The sequence below is a fragment of the Hetaerina americana genome, unplaced genomic scaffold, assembly GCF_022747635.1.
Source record: "Hetaerina americana unplaced genomic scaffold, ioHetAmer1.1.p SCAF_2, whole genome shotgun sequence".
NCBI lineage: Eukaryota > Metazoa > Arthropoda > Insecta > Odonata > Calopterygidae > Hetaerina > Hetaerina americana.
Window position 1 is genome coordinate 63,150,911 of NW_027286763.1, and position 19,903 is coordinate 63,170,813.

The 19,903-nt window shown below is 40.0% G+C and overlaps 1 protein-coding gene across 2 annotated transcripts in view; it reads right to left on the bottom strand.

Moving 5' to 3' along the window:
• LOC139687680 (putative fatty acyl-CoA reductase CG5065) overlaps window positions 1–2,028 on the bottom strand; it is a 41,060-nt gene extending 39,032 nt beyond the window's left edge. The window contains exon 1 of one of the 2 annotated variants that reach the window (XM_071584926.1): window positions 1,902–2,028. The gene's annotated coding sequence lies outside the window, so the exon portion shown is untranslated. Of the gene's footprint in view, window positions 1–1,492; window positions 1,848–1,901 lie in introns of those variants that run through there. The other variant, XM_071584929.1, reaches the window with a different exon arrangement.
• Between the last annotated feature and the right edge of the window lie 17,875 nt (window positions 2,029–19,903).

Below are 19,903 nucleotides of genomic sequence, written 5' to 3' on the forward strand. Positions count from 1 at the left end.
AGAATGGGCCACTATTCAAAATTGCATGAGTGCCTAAGAATGAATATCTAAAACTACTTTATAGAGTTAACTTCAACCGCAATCTACATGACATGATAACCGGTCACACTCCCTGGGGAAATTTAATTACTACATCGACATTAAATTCTTGACGGCAGTAATTCGTTTTTCTTTTTATTTTTAAAATACTTAGATTTCTACATTATGGTTACTAATATTTTGACTGAGAATATTGATATTTGATAAACTAATAATTTAACATGCCCTTGTTATAATAGAGGCTATTGTATATGGTCGAGGGATATTTTTGAAAATAGTATATTTAACACAAATATGATACCGCACCCCTTGATTTATTTTGCATTTTAAACAAGGCAGACAAAGTTCATTAATTTAATAACGGAAATTTTTTATAAAATATTTTTGCTTAATAGACGTCAAAATAAACGTTCCCAGCGGCCGTTGCCAAACTGGATGTAATTCATACTCAATAGAGCTTTCATCCATTAGCTCAGTTTGCATACCACTTTAAAAGACGACAGCGCTAAGGTTTTTCAGCGGAATTGAGGGAGATCTACTGGTTGGCCACGGGGAATACCATCATGATGCAATCATTTTTAGTCCTAACAATCATCGTGTTCAAAGAAAATATACATGTATTTTCTGGAATTATAATGGTTTCGTAATATATGCAGTAGGTACTCAGATTTCATCAAAAGTTGCAATGAATGGTTTTTAATAGATTGATTGGTGGAATGCTATAAAACTGCTTTTTTTGGGTTCTTACTAAATGCGCCCAGGAGAAAAAATACTGTCTTTATTCAAAATTAATTGTTTACCATGACTTACAAATTTCATATATCAGGTTTAGGTTTTGGAGGAAGGTTTTTGCTGAGTTTAATCATGTATCTTTCCATTACATGCTTTTAATTTACGTATACCGCTTTATTAAGTAATCTTCGCCCGAAAATAAAATAGAGTCCCCAGTGATAAGCTTAAAGTCATACAATACCCTCGGGATATAAGATACAACCATGAACTTATTTACTCACTTTAAAGGTGAAATCATTTTCAAGGAGCAATATGTATTGTAAAAATAGATATTTAGAAATTTTTACTCTGTAAAACCTAAATTTCTTTTAAAATTTTTAATTGCAGACAACATTTTTTTATTTGACTTAGACATCATGCGTCAGACCGAGAAATTTACTCTCTATGACTGTATGTAGGGAAGTCAGCCAGCAGCTTTCTCTAAAGTTATGAAATAATTCATCAATAGCACACTCACTTAACTGTATTTGAATTTATACTGTACGTACATTTCCGCTAGTTACATTCTTTTGAAACAAATGCAGGTTTTTGGAGTTAAAATATTGCCAAAAAGACATCAACGGTAACCGCTATTAAATATTACAACTTAAAAAAATAATTTTTCACTAAAGCTCAAGATTCGTAAAATATTTACTACTATCTAATGCTAACAGCTACTCACCACCTTTACTCTGCAGATTGTGTTTTCTGTGAGATGAAATTATCCATGCTTACTCCGCAAATATCTTCAATTATGTGTACAATGTTGGGCAGGTCCCTAACTAACTAGCAGAAGTACAACTTTTGAAACGCATTCACTTTCAGCCAAGGAATTTTACCATCAGCCTAAAACTTGATATTCCTGTTACACAGTGCTTTGAAAAACACGTATTTCATGCGGTAGTAACTCTTTAATGTCCAGGCGAACGAACTCTCTCCGGTTGGAAATAGCCGTTTCCCGGCGGTAAACAGACGGCAAAATCGGGCGTTGAAACCACTGAACTCCGTAATATTCGTAAGTCGGCCGTTGAAGTCACCAACGGAAAAAATCCTCACGAATAGAAAGATGTAATCAAGGATTTTGGACTCACCCCTTTGAAAACTGCCGATACAATCCCAGAGCCAACTGGAAGGTGAATAGGTGGAATCGGAGGGTTCAGGGATGTAGGGCGTGGAAGGAACGGCGGATGCAGTGCGAATGAGTGTGCCAGGACGTTCGAGGCGAAGTGGATACCTTGAGAAGGAGCGGAACGAAGAGGGAAAGTTAAGGGAGTTAAAGGGAGGGAGGGGACTGGAGGAGAGGATGGTGTGAAAGGTAAAAAGGACGGGGGAGCCCCATTGCAAACCAAGCCGAGGAGGGGAGGGGGAAGGTTATCTTTGGAGAGTAAAAGGGGCCAGAGAAGGGAATGTTATGTGTCATGTGCAGACAAGTGTTTAGAGAAATGGTGATTGTAATCCACCAAAAATTTAATTGGTTCATGCTTTAATTTTTAAGTGTAACGGCCGAATTTCCTGTAGTAATTCCGTTGTCAAAAACGCTTCCATTAATATTTATTCTTTAATCTAAATATTTTTGATAATTTGATATTACAAGCATACGTAGATGATAGTAAATGGTAAAATCACAGTGGAGCTGACAAACGTTTCAATAGAAACTTATTTTTGAATAATTATAATCACAAAATAGTAATATAATTTGAAAGTCAGAGCATACACTAAATGAACAAATCATAATATGAATTAAATAACTCGTCTCTTTGCTAATTCATCTTACTCTGCGAGTGAAAAGAGAGTGCCGAATAATAGAATACTCATTGAGTACATGTTTAACAAAAAGGAATGATAACTAGAGATACAGAAATAGTTGTAAAATTTACATGGTCGGATATTTAGTTATTCATCTCAATATAATAATTAGGCGTTGATTAATTGAGTTTTATTAATGTAAAAATAGCTTGAAACAAAAACATACTAATCATAGAATATATATGTGAGAGGTATACAACAGTATTCAATCTTACAGAACGGCGAAACGGACACTAGGGAAATACTATACTGCTAAATATTTTGAGGAAAACATTTTTCAAAAGTTCATTTTCAGTTTTAATTCATCATCCTGTTATTATTTCAACCTGTTTAATGACTCAATAACCTATCTCATTATATATCCTGTTCTCAGAACTGGGCTGAAATGTATTTGCTTCATTAAAGCTCAATTATGTTTCCTGAACATATCCGAGTGTGAATAATCAAATTAATGTGGACTACATTCCAATTAATGTTTTTGATATCTCTGGAACTTCATTAAAAATTATAAAATGTAATATTCTAGTACTAAGACGGAAATAGATCAAGTTTTTTTATAACATATCTAACTTCTACCTAATCTTCTTTGTGAAATGTATTTTTTGCAGAATAGTAATTTCCATGCCATTATATCCTCAGTAATAACTTATTAACAAGTGCTTACGCCACGCTTTTGGCTGATGAAAATAGAATTTTCCATCAACTGGCCTTAAATAAAGATATAAATTTCTTGAGTTGAGTATGGGGGTCATTTATAACTACCATTGTAGGAGTTTGCGAAATTATCATACTTGTGGGAGTCACGTTAGTGATAGTACGAGTAGATAAGTAGTAGTAGATAAAAACCCATGGTCATTTTCTCTTTTTCTTTATAGGCATAATTCTCAACAAAGCTAATGATTCCGTCCTATTATATATTCTAAAACTCCTATTCTCATAAATTTTGTGCAGAGCTTATGGCACGCTTATCAGAGATAATTGAATAGAGTCTATAAATAAGGCAAGTTGTTTAGCACGAAACATGCAAACCTGTATTCCTTTCAAAATGTATTGTCTGCTGTTGTTGTTAACTCATTATCTATAAAATATTCCGCAATTTTATTTATGTTTCATTAATCTAAGATGAAAATGGAAGAAGAACATGGTTTTAAATTTTAAATTCAGATTAATTTGGAATCGCGGAAAACAGCCAGACTTGTGACAGCCTGACTGCAACCACCTCATTTTCAGCTGTAGGTGTCTTACTCGGGTCGGGGAAAACAAGCACCTTTCCAGCAAGGGGGCTATGAGGCAAGATGAAATGAACCGATGAGGAAGAGAGAGGAAATTATCGTCCATTACTCACGCCATTGGCAGTGCGCAATGATGAGTCGGGAGTGAAATGTACGTATTTTTTATGCCCCAAGAGAAACTTGTTTGCCAATACACTGCTCATACCATGGATCATAAACCGCCATTTTAGTTTGCTCCCACATTTAGGATGCTCATATCTCCTTCCGGCTAAATTTCTTACGCATACTTAGTTGCTTTTATTTTGCGCACCGCTGATTTCTTAGTGTGTTCCTTGCTGGTGAAATGCGACCTCAGAGGCGCAATATATCCAAAGAAAATTCTTACAAATGAGAGCTGAAAACCTTGCTATCATGTAACTCAATCTATAAAAATGAAAGTTAAAGAAAATGGTAAAAATACATAAGCTGTGAATAATTCATTATAAAATATTCTATTTTCTCCATTTCGAGAAACTCTCCACAATCAGGCTTTATGATGAATTTGATGAAATAATTTGTATTTCGGATCTCATTTAAGGTTTCCAGCAAAAATACTTTTTAAAGTTACCACTGATAACTGAATCAACCTGAAATAAATTTGAACAATTGAATCCCTGTCTTCTTCTTATGACCGTATACTATGGAAAAAGGAAAATTAATCTACTAGTGGCACTGGAAACCTTTACAACTCGTTTCGTGGTAAGAAATCGTTAAATTGCCCTGGTAATATTAATAATTCACAGATATATGTATATATAGACAGACATGCATTCCCAGATGAATACAAAGTGTACTCCTGGTAGGGTCACCCATGCCAGATAGGTCGAAGGTTAGGAGCCAGACGAAAGGTCCACGCAGCGTCTGTTCCTCAGTGAGGTGGCTGCAAAGGCATCTGACCCCAGTGGGGCGGCCAGTAAGTGATGGTGTCACGTTAAAAACACTATTGAGGAAGGCAACGGGAAACCACCTCAATTACTATTTCCGAGACTTAATGATGGACACTACAGAGAATGTGAGTTCTGGCAACTACGGGGCTCGGCCCAATCGACCGTGTATCGTGCCCGGAAGCGGAGGAGGCAAGGCTTCCGAGGTCGTCATCCCACGAAACCCTTGCACGGGAAAACCGAGCGCAGCAGGATACAACACGCAGGAGAAGAAGACCAAAGTGGTTAGAATAGGAAATTCAATTGGAATTGAAATTGGAATGCGAAGATATATATATATATATATATATATATATATATATATATCCTCCTGCTTCAATGACCACGTTTCCGCACCGTACATAGCTACGCTCCATATCAAAGTTTTTACGAGTCTTTTCTTAACATCCTTACTCAAAGTCCCCGTCATCAACTCCCTCCTCCTTGTGAAAGCCTCTTTTCCTAGCGCAATTCTTCTCCTTACGTCCCTACTACTTTGACCGTGTTGGTCCAAAACACTACCGAGATACGTAAACTGCTCTACCTGCTCTAGTTTTTGCCCTCCTATTTTAATGTTAAGCTTGGACTTTTTCTTTCTAGAAAATCGCATAACCTTTGTTTTCTTAATATTGATTCTCATCCCATACCTGTCGCACTGAATTTCCAATTCACTCAGCAATGCTTGCAGCCCCTTGGCTGACTGACATACTAAAGCTTGGTCATCAGCAAACCTAACTGATTTTACGAATTCCCCACCCACTTTCATTCCTACCTCGAGTTCTTCCCATGCCTCTTTAATCATTTCCTCTGCATACAGGTTGAACAGCAATATATATATATATATATATATATATATATATATATATATATATATATATATATATGTATATATCTTCGCATTCCAATTTCAATTCCAATTATATATATATATATATATATATATATATATATATATATATATATATATATATATATAATGTATAACACTTAGCACTAGTGGACACAGAAACACACAAAAAAGAGACTCAGTATTTTTCGAATTTTCGGTGGCCGTTACCACCTTTATCAAGGAAGAGAGGGACAGAACTCTCTGTCTCTGTGTTCTGTCCCTCTATTCCTTGATAAAGGTGGTAACGACCACCGAAAATTCGAAAAATAGTGAGTCTCTTTTTTGTGTTTCTGTGTTTTTGTCTGTGTCCACTCTACATCACCTCTAAACATCTAATCCGTGACCTCTTCCCAATTATCAATAACAATCAGTCCACATCACTTTTATTCCCACAATGTCCCTCTGTTTCGTTTAAACGCCCGTCGAACCTGCGAGACATCTTTAAGTCCACAAATCCAACTTCAAGCACCCCCGTCACCTCCCCGCCCCTATCCGCACCATGCAACCGCCCACGCTGCAAATGCTGTCATCTTTTAAGACCCTCCCCCTCACTCAGTACCAACTCCCAACCACTCGCCACCTGTACCTCAAAAAATATTATATATCGCCTCTCCTGTAACTTCTGCCCTGCCTTCTACGTGGGCGAATGCACGACCGCACTTTCCCTCCGCATGAATAACCACCGATATTCCACCAAATCTCCCACCTTTCTTAATTATCCCATCCCTACTCACACCGCTTCCCACAACCAATCTTTTGACGACTGCTTCTCTGTTTCGGTGATTGAAATCCTTCCCAAATCTGCGAGTATAATAGAGGTGAGAACCCGCGAGATGGTGCATATCTGGGTGGCCCAATCGTTCAAACCGCCCGGGCTGAACCAAGCCCACTGAATGGATCAATTGGCTGCCTACATATCCCCCCCACCCCCTTGTTCATTTCCTATTGGTCCCTTTACCTCTCCTTCCCCCACCTCTCCCCCGCACATCCTCTCCGCTCTTCCCCGAGAACGCCATTCTGAAGACGACAGCCGTGCTGTCGAAACGTAAAATAACAAATTGTGAGTGTCCTTTCTTTGTGTCTCTATATTCTAAAAATCTACATCTGTGTTTTTATATATTTGTATATATATATATATATATATATATATATATATATATATATATATATATATATATATATATATATAAAATATCTTCGAAATGGAACGCTCTTCGGCGACACACAAATATATAAAAACACATGTAGATTTTTAGAATATAGAGACACAAAGAAAGGACACTCACAATTTGTTATTTTACGTTTCGACAGCACGGTTGTCGTCTTCAGAATGAAGACGTCAGACCGAAGGCTGAAGACGACAGCCGTGCTGTCGATAACAAATTGTGAGTGTCCTTTCTTTGTGTCTCTATATTCTAAAAATCTACATCTGTGTTTTTATATATTTATCTATATATATATATATATATATATATATATATATATATATATATATATATATATATATATATATATATATATATATATATATATATAGGAGGACAATGTTGAGGACAAGAAGATTAGAGAATATAAAGCAAGAGATGGAAAGGGGAAATATAAATATTTTAGGTCTATGCGAGGTGAGATGGAAGGATAGCGGGGACTACTGGAGTGATAATAACAGATTAATATACAGCGGTGGGGACGAGAGTGAACGTTGGGTCGCCATAAAATTAAATAAAGAGGTAGGAAGAAGCGTAGTCAACACAGAACAGGCAACGGATAGAATATTACTAGTAGAGATAAAAGTAGAACCGACGCACTTGGTCATTTTTCAGGTATACATGCCACCGAGCAACCATAAGGAAGAATAGGTCGATAGGATATACGAGCAGTTAGAGGACATTATCGCGTGCGTTCCTTCAGGGAAACATTTGAAAGGGATGGGGGACTGGAATGCGGCGTTAGGCGAAAGAAGTGACGGTGATGAGGTGGGGGACTACGGGCTAGGAACGAGGAACGACCGCGGGGAGAAAACAATTGAGTTCTGCAGCAGACAGGGGTTAGTCATTACCAATACTTGGTTTAGACACCACAAAAGGCGCCTGTGTACACGGAAAATGCCAGGTGACTCAAAAAGATATCAGTTAGATTATATTATGGTCAAGCACAGGTTTAGGAACAGTGTGATAAATTCTAACAGCTTCCCGGGAGCGAATGCGGACTCTGACCACAACTTAGTTATGAAATGTAGCGTCCGTTTTAAAAGATAAGGCGCGGGAGGTGGGTTGGCAAATGCAAGGAAACCATGGATCATGGATGAGATGATTGCAAAGATAGATGAGAGAAAAACATGAAAGAATATAAACACAGAGCTAGGTAGGAAAATGAAGTACAAAGAGTTGAATAATAAATTGAGACGGGCAACAAATAAAGCAAAAGAAGCATGGTGGAAAACGCAGTTCGAGGATATGGAAAGTTTGCAGGGGAAGGGGGATATTGGTGCGCTATATAGCAAGGTTAAATCACTATCGGGCAGTAAGAAGGGAAGATCTACACTAACAGTTAGAGATAAGTCGGGTAAGATAATAGTTGACACAGCAAAGATCCTAGAGAGATGGAAGGAGTATATAGAAGAACTGAATATTAAAGAACTTAGACCAACAAATTTAGACATAAAAAAGGAACATGACGTTGAGGTACATAGTTTAGGTCCAGGAATACTCGACGATGAGATACAAAGGACATTTAGGGAGACTAAACTAAATAAGGCCGTGGGGGTGGATAATATTCCTGCGGAGCTACTAAAAGGTTTAGGAAAATTTGGGAGAAAGAGGCTATATGGACTTATTCTTAGTATCTATGAGGAAGGATTCCGGCCGGAAGCCTTTTTAAGATCAGTGTTAGTTCCTATTCCGAAAAAGGTAAAGTCTACATCATGTGAGGAGTACAGGACAATAAGTTTGATATCAGTGTTAGTTCCTATTCCGAAAAAGGTAAAGTCTACATCATGTGAGGAGTACAGGACAATAAGTTTGATATCCCACGCCGCTAAAGTTGTTCTCAGGATCATAAACAAAAGGATAGAGAGCAGGGCAAATGATTACTTAGGGGATGATCAGTTTGGGTTTAGGAAAGGGAGAAGTACGCGTGATGCCATTGCAGTAATGATATTATTAATCGAGAGGAATATAGAATACAACCAGGAAGTATTTGCCTGCTTCCTAGATGTCGAAAAAGCGTTCGACAGAGTGAATTGGGAAAAACTAATGAGTAAATTTTAGAATATAGAATAGAAAATAGGAATACTGTATATTGGAGGGAAAGGAGGTTAATCCGCAACCTGTACATGTCTCAGACTGCTCATGTGTGAGTGGTGAACGGGGAGTCCGGATGGGCAGTGTTAGGGAAAGGTGTAAGGCAGAGTTGCCCATGATCACCGTTTTTGTTCAACGTATATGTGGAGGAAATGGTTAAAGAGACATGGGAGGAACTGGAGGTAGGAATGAAAGTCAGTGAGGATTCGCAAAATCAGTTAGGTTCACTGATGATCAACCTTTATTTTGTCAGTCAGCCAAGGGGTTGCATGAATTGCTGAGAGAATTGGATTTCAGTGCGATAGACATGGCATGAGAATCAATATTAATAAAACTAAGGTTATGCGATTTTCCAGAAAGAAAAAGGCAAGCTAAACATTAAAATAAGAGGGCAAAAACTAGAGCATGTAGAACAGTTTACGTATCTCGGAAGTGTTTTGGACGAACATGGTCAAAGTAGTAGGGGCGTAAGGAGAAGAATTGCGCTAGGCAAAGAGGCTTTCACAAAGAGGAGGGAATTGATGACAGGGACGTTGAGTAAGGATATTAAGAAAAGACTCGTAAAAACTTTGATATGGAGCGTAGTTCTGTGCGGCGCTGAAACGTGGTTATTGAAGCAGGAGGATAGATGTAGACTGGAGGCTTTTGAAATGTTGGTGTGGAGAAGAACGGAGAAGGTGAAATCGACCAAAAGGAAAACAAATGAGGAAGTACTTGGTATGGTGAGCGAAGAGAGGGGTTGATTGGGAGAAATCCTATGGAGGCAGGAAAAATGGATGAAGGGTGTATTGACTGGAAATGAGATGCTGAAAACTGAAATAGAGGGGAGAATATTAGGCAAACGAGGAGAGGGCTGGAACAGGATAGGGATACTGGACGGGATGAAGGGAGGAAAGAAGTACTCAGAGATGAAGAGGGATCTGATATAGAATAGGTAGCTGGATTGTGTTTTATTTTGTTAGGAGTCATAAAATATGTATTTGGTAGTTCTATTCATCCAAAAACCTACCTTAACTGGTAGAATACCTTATAATGATATATATATATATATATATATATATATATATATATATATATATATATATATATATATATATATATATATATATTTATTAGGTAATATACCGGCCCTCCCCCGACTACAACCTTGACGTGGTGGAAGGGCTTGTGCGTTCCGATAACCCCTAGAGCTGTGCTGGCGGGCCAGACGAAAGGTCGTCCACGCAGCGTCTGTTCCTCAGTGAGGCGTCTGACCCCAGTGGGGCGGCCAGTAAGTGATTATGTCACGCTAAAAACACTATTGAGGGAGGCAACGGCAAACCACCTCAATTATGATTCCCAAGAAAAAAATGATGATCACTACAGATATATATATATATATATATATATATATATATATATATATATATATATATATATATATATATATATAAAGGAGAGTGTTTGTTTGTATGTAGGTAATTTGTTTACTTTTTTGCTGTCATAGAAACAAAAAAAAAGAAATTTCTTACTTAACCGACACTTGATAATTTAGAATTATAAACAAAAACAATTGAACATCAAAAATAATTTCTCACTTAACCGACACTTGGTAATTTAAAACTATAGACAAAAACAATTGAACATCAAATCAATATTAATAAAAATTTGAAAATCAAATCAATATTAATAAAAAATGAACATCAAATCAATATTAATAAAAAAACGGTTTTTTGATTACATTTGATTTTTATTTTTTAGATTATAATTGCTTAATAATGCCTCCAAAAAAACGTAAAGCTATTGAAAGTAATGAAGAAAGAGATAAAAGATTAGCAACGATACGTGAAAGAGTTGCAAGATCTAGAAATTCAGAAACAGCAGAACACCGTGAAGCCAGACTCCAAGAAATGAGAAACAGGGCTGCAAAAACCAGAGCCTCTGAAACACAACAACAACGTGAGGCCAGGCTTAATGATCTATGAAACCGAGCTGCAACATCCAGAGCCTCTGAAACACAACAACGTGAGGCCAGACTAAACGATCAACGAAACCGAGCTACAACATCCAGAGCCTCTGAAACACAACAACAACGAGAGGTCAGGCTGCAACAAATCAGAGATAGAACGAGACGTTCACGAACTGATGAATACTCCGATTTACAGTGTGTAGCATTATTCTATGACCCTCACATAGATTACGCACATCACGCCAGTATCAACATAGGAAAAATGGATTTAATTTGCCGCAATTGCCAAGCCAAAAAGTTTAAATCAGAACCTCCCGGTCTTTGCTGCAATAATGGTAAATTAAAACTTAACCAACTAAACCCATTACCACAAGAACTCTTAAAATATACAACTGGTGATACACTACAGTCAACACATTTTCTTAGTAATATCCGAAAATACAACTCATGTTTCCAAATGACCTCAACACAACAACCCCGAACATGTAAAAGATCCCACTGCCAAATGGCGGAGAATACTATATCTTGGGACTATTTCTCAAAAAGTAATTAAAAGTTTACCTAAAGAAAAAATTAAATGTGCCTTTTACAGTCGTTCATGCCTTAAGAACCTGATCTCTCACACTAAAGACAAAGTCCCCGAAAACGAGAGGAGTGGAGTGTATGAGTTAAAGTGCTCGGATTGTAGCACAAAGTATATTGGACAAACAGGACGGAAATTTAAAGAAAGGATTAAAGAACACCAAACATGTGTAAAAAATAAGAACATAACATCCCTCTTTGCAAAACACCTCATCGAAAGTGATCACAAAAGTGACTTTGTGACAAAAATTATTCATTTTGAAGAAAAAGGTCAAAGGCTCGATGCTTTGGAGCAGTTAGAAATTTTGAAATGTGTCCGTTGGAAAGATGATCTTGCCAACGAAATTTTGTATCCCTCCCACTCCCCACTCCTAGACCTACCACTCTTCTAAATCAAAAATGTAATTCTCTTTTCTTCCCAGCTACATTGTAACCTTTTTACCCCTCCGACCTCCCTCTCTGACCAACCCCCCCCTCCTATGATCAGAAGGTATATATAGCCAGCGTGCTTCTATGAGGACCACCTGACCGACCTGACCTGAACTGGTTGGAGACCTGTTGGAGGTTGGAGGGAGAATTGGGAGACCTGATCACCTGGATTCGGAACGTTGGAGACGGAGGATAGACCATCAGACCTGGATATACCTACAGAAATTTCGACGTACGCCTCCCTTGGAATATTCTACTGGATACTTCTAACCCTGGTTGCTGACATCATTAAATAATCGAGGGACAGCGAAGCAAGGCGCCGGTGGCGCCCAATATGGACATCGTGCCGCTGCCAGCGGACACTATAAGGACTCCTCTCGACCAGCAGCTGGAAAATACTTCTTCAAACCCTGTTCATACTGCCGGCGCTCTAAATATGGACGTTTCCATGCATCAGAACGGGCCGTCTGCCCCTGCCGCGAAATTCAACGACGACTGGCGACACGTCAAGGATCCCAGAGGAGCCGGGAAGCGTAGCGCACCATTCCTTTCCATTGAAGAAGCAACTAATAAGCGCCCGGTAAGTACGAGTAATAAATTCTCACCGCTCGTCACGGATCCGGACACGGACAACTCTTCTGCTCCCGTGGCGATGGAGGCTGAAAATTCATCTGCACCATCTGGATCCCCGGCAAGCCGAAAAAAGGAACCACGCCCCCCGGCACTCATCATATACGATGTAGTAGACCACGCGGCCTTGCTGAAACTTGTCCGATCCAAGGCAACGGACAAGTCCTTTACTGCAATCCATACAACCGACTCGACGAGACTTCAACTAAAGACTGCGGCTGATTATGCGGCCATAAAGCAGCTGTTGGTGCAGTCAAATGCACAATTCTCGACCTGGGGCCCGAAATCCCTACGAGCCAATTTCTACGCGGTTCGTGGACTTCCGTGCACCTACCCAGTTGAGCTACTGAAAGAAGATATGGACGCCATGGGGATTCCGGTGGAACGAGTGCATCTGGTGCGGCAGGGAACCTTCTTCCTTGTCGTTGTCAAGGAAAACCCTGAATGGCAAACAAAAGAAATGCTTGCCATAAGATACATCGGCAATTCCCGTGTCAGGGTGGCAAAATATCAGCACAGGGAGCCACAAATGTGTTACCGGTGCACCCGATTCGGACACGCATCTTCCAACTGCACGGCAGCCCCGCGATGCTACAAGTGTGCTGGTGCACATGAAGGCATCCAATGTCCGAATGTCCGGATACGGAAAGGAAGAAGACTTGTTGCTGTAACTGCGGAGGAAACCATCCTGCATTTTTCAGGACCTGCCCTGTCTACGCCAAACAGAAGGAGATGAAGATGGCTAGCCTCCGGAGGAAAGGCGCACCAACCCAGGGGGCGAAGAACACCGCCGCTGAAACAGAGCTGCCTTCTCCTCAACAGAAGACGCTTGGTACCTTCAACGCGTCGAAGCCGGGAGACCCAACCAACGCAACCCAACGTCTGACCATGTGCAAGCATCTTGACTTTCCTCCACTCTCGACGCCGGCTCCGGTCGCCAGGGAGACAGCAGAAGAAATAAAAATTCCTCTTCTCCAGAAGAGGCGGGCTGCAGACTCGCAGATGCCGACTCCAACTTTGGCTACATCCCTCTCTTCCATCCTGGAAGCATTGACGTCCTCTGCTGCGCTATTGCAACAACAGCTGCAAGCTTTAACTGTCGCCCTTACCACTATTTTCCCAAACCAAAATGGACCATAGGCGAGAATTAAATAAATCTATCATCCTAGCCACATGGAATGTCGGCGGCGCATTGAAGCGAAAGACCCCTGAATTGCTTGCCTTTCTACGGAAGGCAAGAATCTCAATCGTCTGTCTGCAAGAGACTCATCTCCGTCCTGGAACTTCATACGGCGTTCCAGGCTATGCAGTTTACCGGGATGACCGGCAAACAAGAGGAGGGGGCACGGCGGTCCTTCCCCCACGGCCGGTGCGATGCCTGGATAAAACAGACTGGACAGGGTACAGGCAGATCCTGTCCGACATTTTACCGGAACAGCCGCCATCACTGACGTCACAAGCTATGCTGGACGAATATGCTTCTGTCATAACCGCTGGCGTGGACCAAGCATTACAGAACACCGTGCCAATAAAACTGATCCGCCCTTCTGGACATCTGACGCTGCCTCATTCCATCCTTCGCCGCATCCGCGAAAGAAATCGGCTTCGACGACGATTTCAAAGAACCAAATGTCCCGCGGATGGGGCACGGTTTAGAAGAAAACGAGCCGAAGTGAGGCAGCTCATCCAGGACCACAGGCAGACGACGTGGGAAAGGAAGGTTGCTTCCCTCCGAACCGAAGATGGGAGCATCTGGAGAATGGCAGCTTCTCTTCGCCACAGCATTCGGATCGACCCACCGATCGACTCACCTGGTGGCCCTCTTATCACGGAAGACGAAAAGGCTGAATTTGCAGCAACTACGCTGGAGGCCACTTTCACGTCGACTCCGGATCCACTGGTACCGGATGATCCTAGCGACTTTCCTGAAGAGGATGAAACAACGGAGGAGGGCACCATGACGGTAACGAAGGTTACCGAAAACGACCTGAGAGCAGCCCTTGGACGACTACGCTGCAAGAAAGCACCAGGAGAGGACAACATCCCGAACGAGGCCCTTAGACAGATGCCTGTCTCGCTCGCAACTCACCTGATTACGCTCTTTACGGCCTGCTTCTCCATGGGACATTTTCCGGCCATCTGGAAATCGGCAAAAGTCATCCTATTGCCGAAGCCGCCGAAGTCCGCTAGGAACGTAGAGAACTACCGCCCGATCGCCCTGCTAGCGACCCTGGGAAAGCTGCTTGAGAGGGTACTGCTGCCACATCTCCTGAAGCACATCGCGGCCTACTCAATCTTGCCGGCATCACAGTACGGTTTTCGAGAGGAACACTCCACCACACACCAGCTCGTCCGTCTCGTGGAACAGGTGACGGCCGGATTCAATCGGCGATGCTGCTCAACGGCGGCGTTCTTTGACATCAGGAAAGCCTTCGACCGGGTATGGCACGCTGGTCTCAGGCGAAAACTTACAATACAGCGGTTTCCAAATTGGCAGCGCCGCTTGCTAACATCATACCTGACAGGAAGGACTTTCCGTGTCGCCTGGGGACGCGCGCTGTCACAGCCGAAACAGGTCCACGCAGGCGTGCCGCAAGGATCGGTGCTCGGACCGATACTTTTTAATCTATATACGGCGGACCTCCCGGTAGACCTTGGACGACATACCATGGTTGCCCTGTATGCGGATGACGCAGCAATAGTGACCACTTCGCGGAGAGCACACATGGCGGCAACATACCTACAGCGAGCAGTAGACAAACTGCTGGAGTGGTACGCCCTGTGGCGAATCAGCGTCAACAGCGCAAAGACACAGACGATTCTTTTTTCACCTGGAGGACTGCGAGAACCAGGAGAAATCCTCGTGGGCACCGAGGAGGCGCCATGGAAGGAAGAGGTGACCTATCTAGGCGTGATACTGGATAAAAGACTGACATTCAAAAGTCACGCCCTCGCTGCCACCAGGAAGGCAAGAGGAAGACGACTACAACTCTCGCCGCTGCTGCGTTCACCGTCCCTCTCTATCAAGACAAAGACGTATCTGTACGTGGCGGCAATTCGCCCAATCTTGATGTACGCTTCACCGGCATGGAGTGGCAGAATGACTCAGACGGCCTTCCACCACTTGGAGGTAACGGAAAGAGGGGCACTCAACAGTGTACTTGGGCTTGGCTGGAACTATGCCGCAGAAATTCTCCACGCCTTAACTGAAACTGCGCCCATTGGAGATGTCATCAAGACTCGCGCGACGGCCTTTTACGAGGAGCTTGAAGGCAAAAAAGAAGAGCACTTACGGTCGATCGGCGGCTTAAAACCTGTCTCCTGGGAAAGGCACAAACGCCCAAGAGCAGCAACGGGACGGGACGACGACCAACCACCATTGAAAAGGAAAAGGAGTTGATTGGACCTTCCTTCATCGACGGGCTAAGAAGCCGCAAACACAGCAGCTGAATGATTAATTCATCGGGCAGCTGCAAGCCAAGCGTCAAGAGGGAACGTTTTGGCAAAAAAAAAGACGAGGACCACCTGATGATGACGTTCAACGTCGAAACCTGGGTCGTGTGTTTTTAAATAAAGTGTGTGGAATTACAAAGTCAATTATTTCATTACATTTCAATATATTATGGGAAAAATATAAAGAATCAATGAGTGAGGATATACTGGCTAAAGTTTGAAGTGAAAATCCTACATTGGATATTACGTTTAACTCCGACATTTTTAATAAAACTTTGATTATTTTGGAGGAAAAGTGTATCACCATGGTTAACAAGACTTTAGTAGAACTCGGTCTTTTTGCACCTGTACAAGATCAACTTGGTGTATTTTATCCAGATTATATACGTGAAACTAGCTACAATGTCTTAGACTTAGAAGCATACATCGCGGATAAAAAGCCACTTCTTAATGAAGATCAGAAATTCGCGTACAAAACAATAATGGATCAAGTAGATAAACAAGAGGGAGGTATCATTTTTCTTGATGCTGCTGGTGGCACGGGAAAAACTTTTTTAATTAATTTAGTTCTCGCTGAAATCAGGGTTCATGGAGAAATTGGTCTAGCCGTTGCATCTTCAGGTATTGCAGCGACATTAATGGAAGGAGGAAGAACAGCCCACTCTGCCCTTAAGTTGCCACTTAATATTTCCCGACAAGAAAATCCCACATGTCATATAAATAAAACGAGCGGCCAGGCACAAGTTCTTATAGAATGTATGGGATGAGTGTACGATGGCTCATAAAAAATCTCTTGAGGCCCTCAACGCAACACTTCAAGATCTTAGAGGAAACTGCCGTTTAATCTGAGGAGCTCTGGTACTCCTGTGTGGAGACTTCCGTCAAACTCTGCCTGTCATTCCAAAATCGACTCCAGCCGATGAAATTTATGCCTGTTTAAAACATTCTGTTCTATGGAATCATGTCCAAGAAATTAGCCTTAAACAAAACATGCGAATCCTCTTAAGAGATGGGAATGCTCAAAATTTTGCAAATAAACTTTTGGAGATTGGAGAAGATAGATTAGTTATTGAAGCATCTGGTATGATAAAATTGTCATCAGATTTATGTCTATCGGTGAAAACTGTCCGCGATATGATACAAGCAGTCTATCCTAACGTTAATCAAAATTATAAAAATTTAGAATGGTTGCGAGAAAGAGCCATTCTTGCTCCTAAGAACGATGATGTTAATGAAATTAACAAGGAGATACTAGCCATGCTGCCAGGAGACGTGATTGAATATAAATCGGTTGATACCGTCGTGGATGCTGACGAAGCCGTCAATTATCCAACGGAATTCCTAAATTCACTTGATCCAGCTGGATTGCCACAACCTTATACTTAAAGTAGGATCTCCAATCATTTTATTGCGTAATTTAGATCCACCAAAACTCTGCAATGGGGCACGATTGTGTGTGACAAAATTAATGAAAAATATAATCCAGGCAGTCATTTTAACTGGAAAAGGAAAAGGTGCAATAATTTTTATTCCACGGATACCTCTAATCCCAACTGATCTTCCCTTCAACTTTAAAAGATTACAGTTTCCAGTCCGGCTAGCTTTTCCAATTACCATTAATAAATCACAGGGACAGTCTTTAAAGTTTTGTGGTGTTGATCTAAGATCGCCATGTTTTAGCCACGGGCAACTTTATGTTGCTTGCTCCAGAGTAGGTTCGCCTAAAAATTTATATATTCTTTCTCCTGGATATGAAACAAAAAATGTAGTTTATAAACAGGTGTTAAATAAAAAAGATTCTTAAATTTGTATGAAGTAGTGTATTATTGTACTTTATAATTTGTTGTTTTTATTTATGTAGTATATTTATATTATTGTTTCTCCCTAACCCGTGCAAAGCCGGGTATTCAGCTAGTATATATATATATATATATATATATATATATATATATATATATATATATATATATATATATATCTTATTTTTGTGTTCAATTGTTCCGTCAAAATATTATTTTATATGCATATATACAATATTATGTATAGTTATAGAAAATAAAATGAAATGAGCTAAAAAGATTGATGCATACATTATGCAAGGGTGGTGAAAGTAGAGAAACTGAAATACCTAAAATAGGTAGTTGGAAAGAAATTTTCACTATCGATGTTGCGCGTAAGTTATATTTATAAAGGAAAAGAGGAGATTGTAAAGGAGGTGTACGGGGATAAGGAGAATAGAAAATTGGTAAATGGGTAGCAGAAATTTTCCATACTTGCAGGGGATAAATAAGATTTGTCAATGATAATAGTCCGCACTAGAAAGAATTTTAGGAGACACATTTTCAAAATAAGCTAATTCCTGCCGTAAAAAGGTAATTTTATTATATATTTTTTTGGATTTTTTTGCATAGGAGAAATAAAACCAGCAATGGAGGAAAGAAGACTGTTTTAGTACAGTACGAACTAAGGAGGTTATCTATCGGAAAAATAAACTACTACGTGCAAATGATATCAGTCTCTTCATAAGGAAGAGGTTCACAAAAGCACATATAGGATTTATTTTGAAACAGGTAGACGCATAAAGAAACAGTGAAATAAGGAAATTATGGAAAATTATGGAAATAAAGTCATGCAGAGTAATGACGAAAATGAAATATAGTATATAATAAAAAAATAGTATAGACCGAGTAACAAAGGAAGAAGCACAAGGGGAGGTGAAACTTAATATTTATTTTACATAATTATACTTGGCTGAAATCAAATGAAGAAGGAGGCCGCTCTGAGAGCTACTTAGAAACAATAACTCACCGGAAAACTAAAACGGAAAGTATCATAGGAGGGAATAACTGCAGAACAAGATGGTGAGTGAATTCCGATAGCCCGGCAAAGTAGGGCGACGGCATTGCCCGAAGCCAACTTCTTTCTCAATAATCCACGGCGTTTGTCATCAGTTAATTTAGTGAAATTTCTGTTGGTTTGATGTTTTATTAAAGCAGTCAATTTAGTATAAATTAAAAGAAAACATTTTTATATGAACATCCATTCAAGGTTCAATATACATGATTTCTGGAATAAATATAATAAACTTTCCTAATTTTAATTAAATGAATTATCCTAATGTAAAATATTAATATTGTATAAATGTTGGAACCAAGTGCATTGTAAACCTAGCCGAAGAGATTCACTTGAAAGCATTACGACTAATTAAAGAAATAATTATCGAACGTAATCGGGTACAGGGCGAAATTTAAATAAAAAATTTTGATGAAAAAATTAAGGTGTCAACCCATACACGAGGGAGGTATTAATGTTAAGTTAAAAAAATGTTATTTGAGATGTGAGTTAAACTGATACAGTGTCACATTTCGAAATTCAACGCCATTGTCTCCATGTATTAGGGTCACAGTTACGATTTTTCTTATCGCAAAAACTATTACCACTACTGCTATCTGCTTTTTGCACTACAGCAGGAAAAGCAAATAGTTATATTAGTACTATTTGATGTTTTGATTTGAAGCAGTAATAGTGGCACCGGAGGCATGCTTTGTAACGCACTAAAATCCCGCCATCGATGGGCATAGAAATAATCAGTATAAACATAGATTACTTACAACTTAATAATTTCCGTAATTTTATATAAAGTACATAAATTCATAACATTTGCATCAAATACCAATTATGAGAATTAAATTATTTATTTTGTAGTTGAAAAAATGTTAATTTAAGACAAACATAAATCCTTCACATTAACCATCAGAGATGTGATATCTAAATAACTTGCAGCATTCCTTTTCTGTAATGTTTTCATGCATGACGTTTGCATGTATGCATCAACATGTTCGTCATTGGAAATCAACTTATTA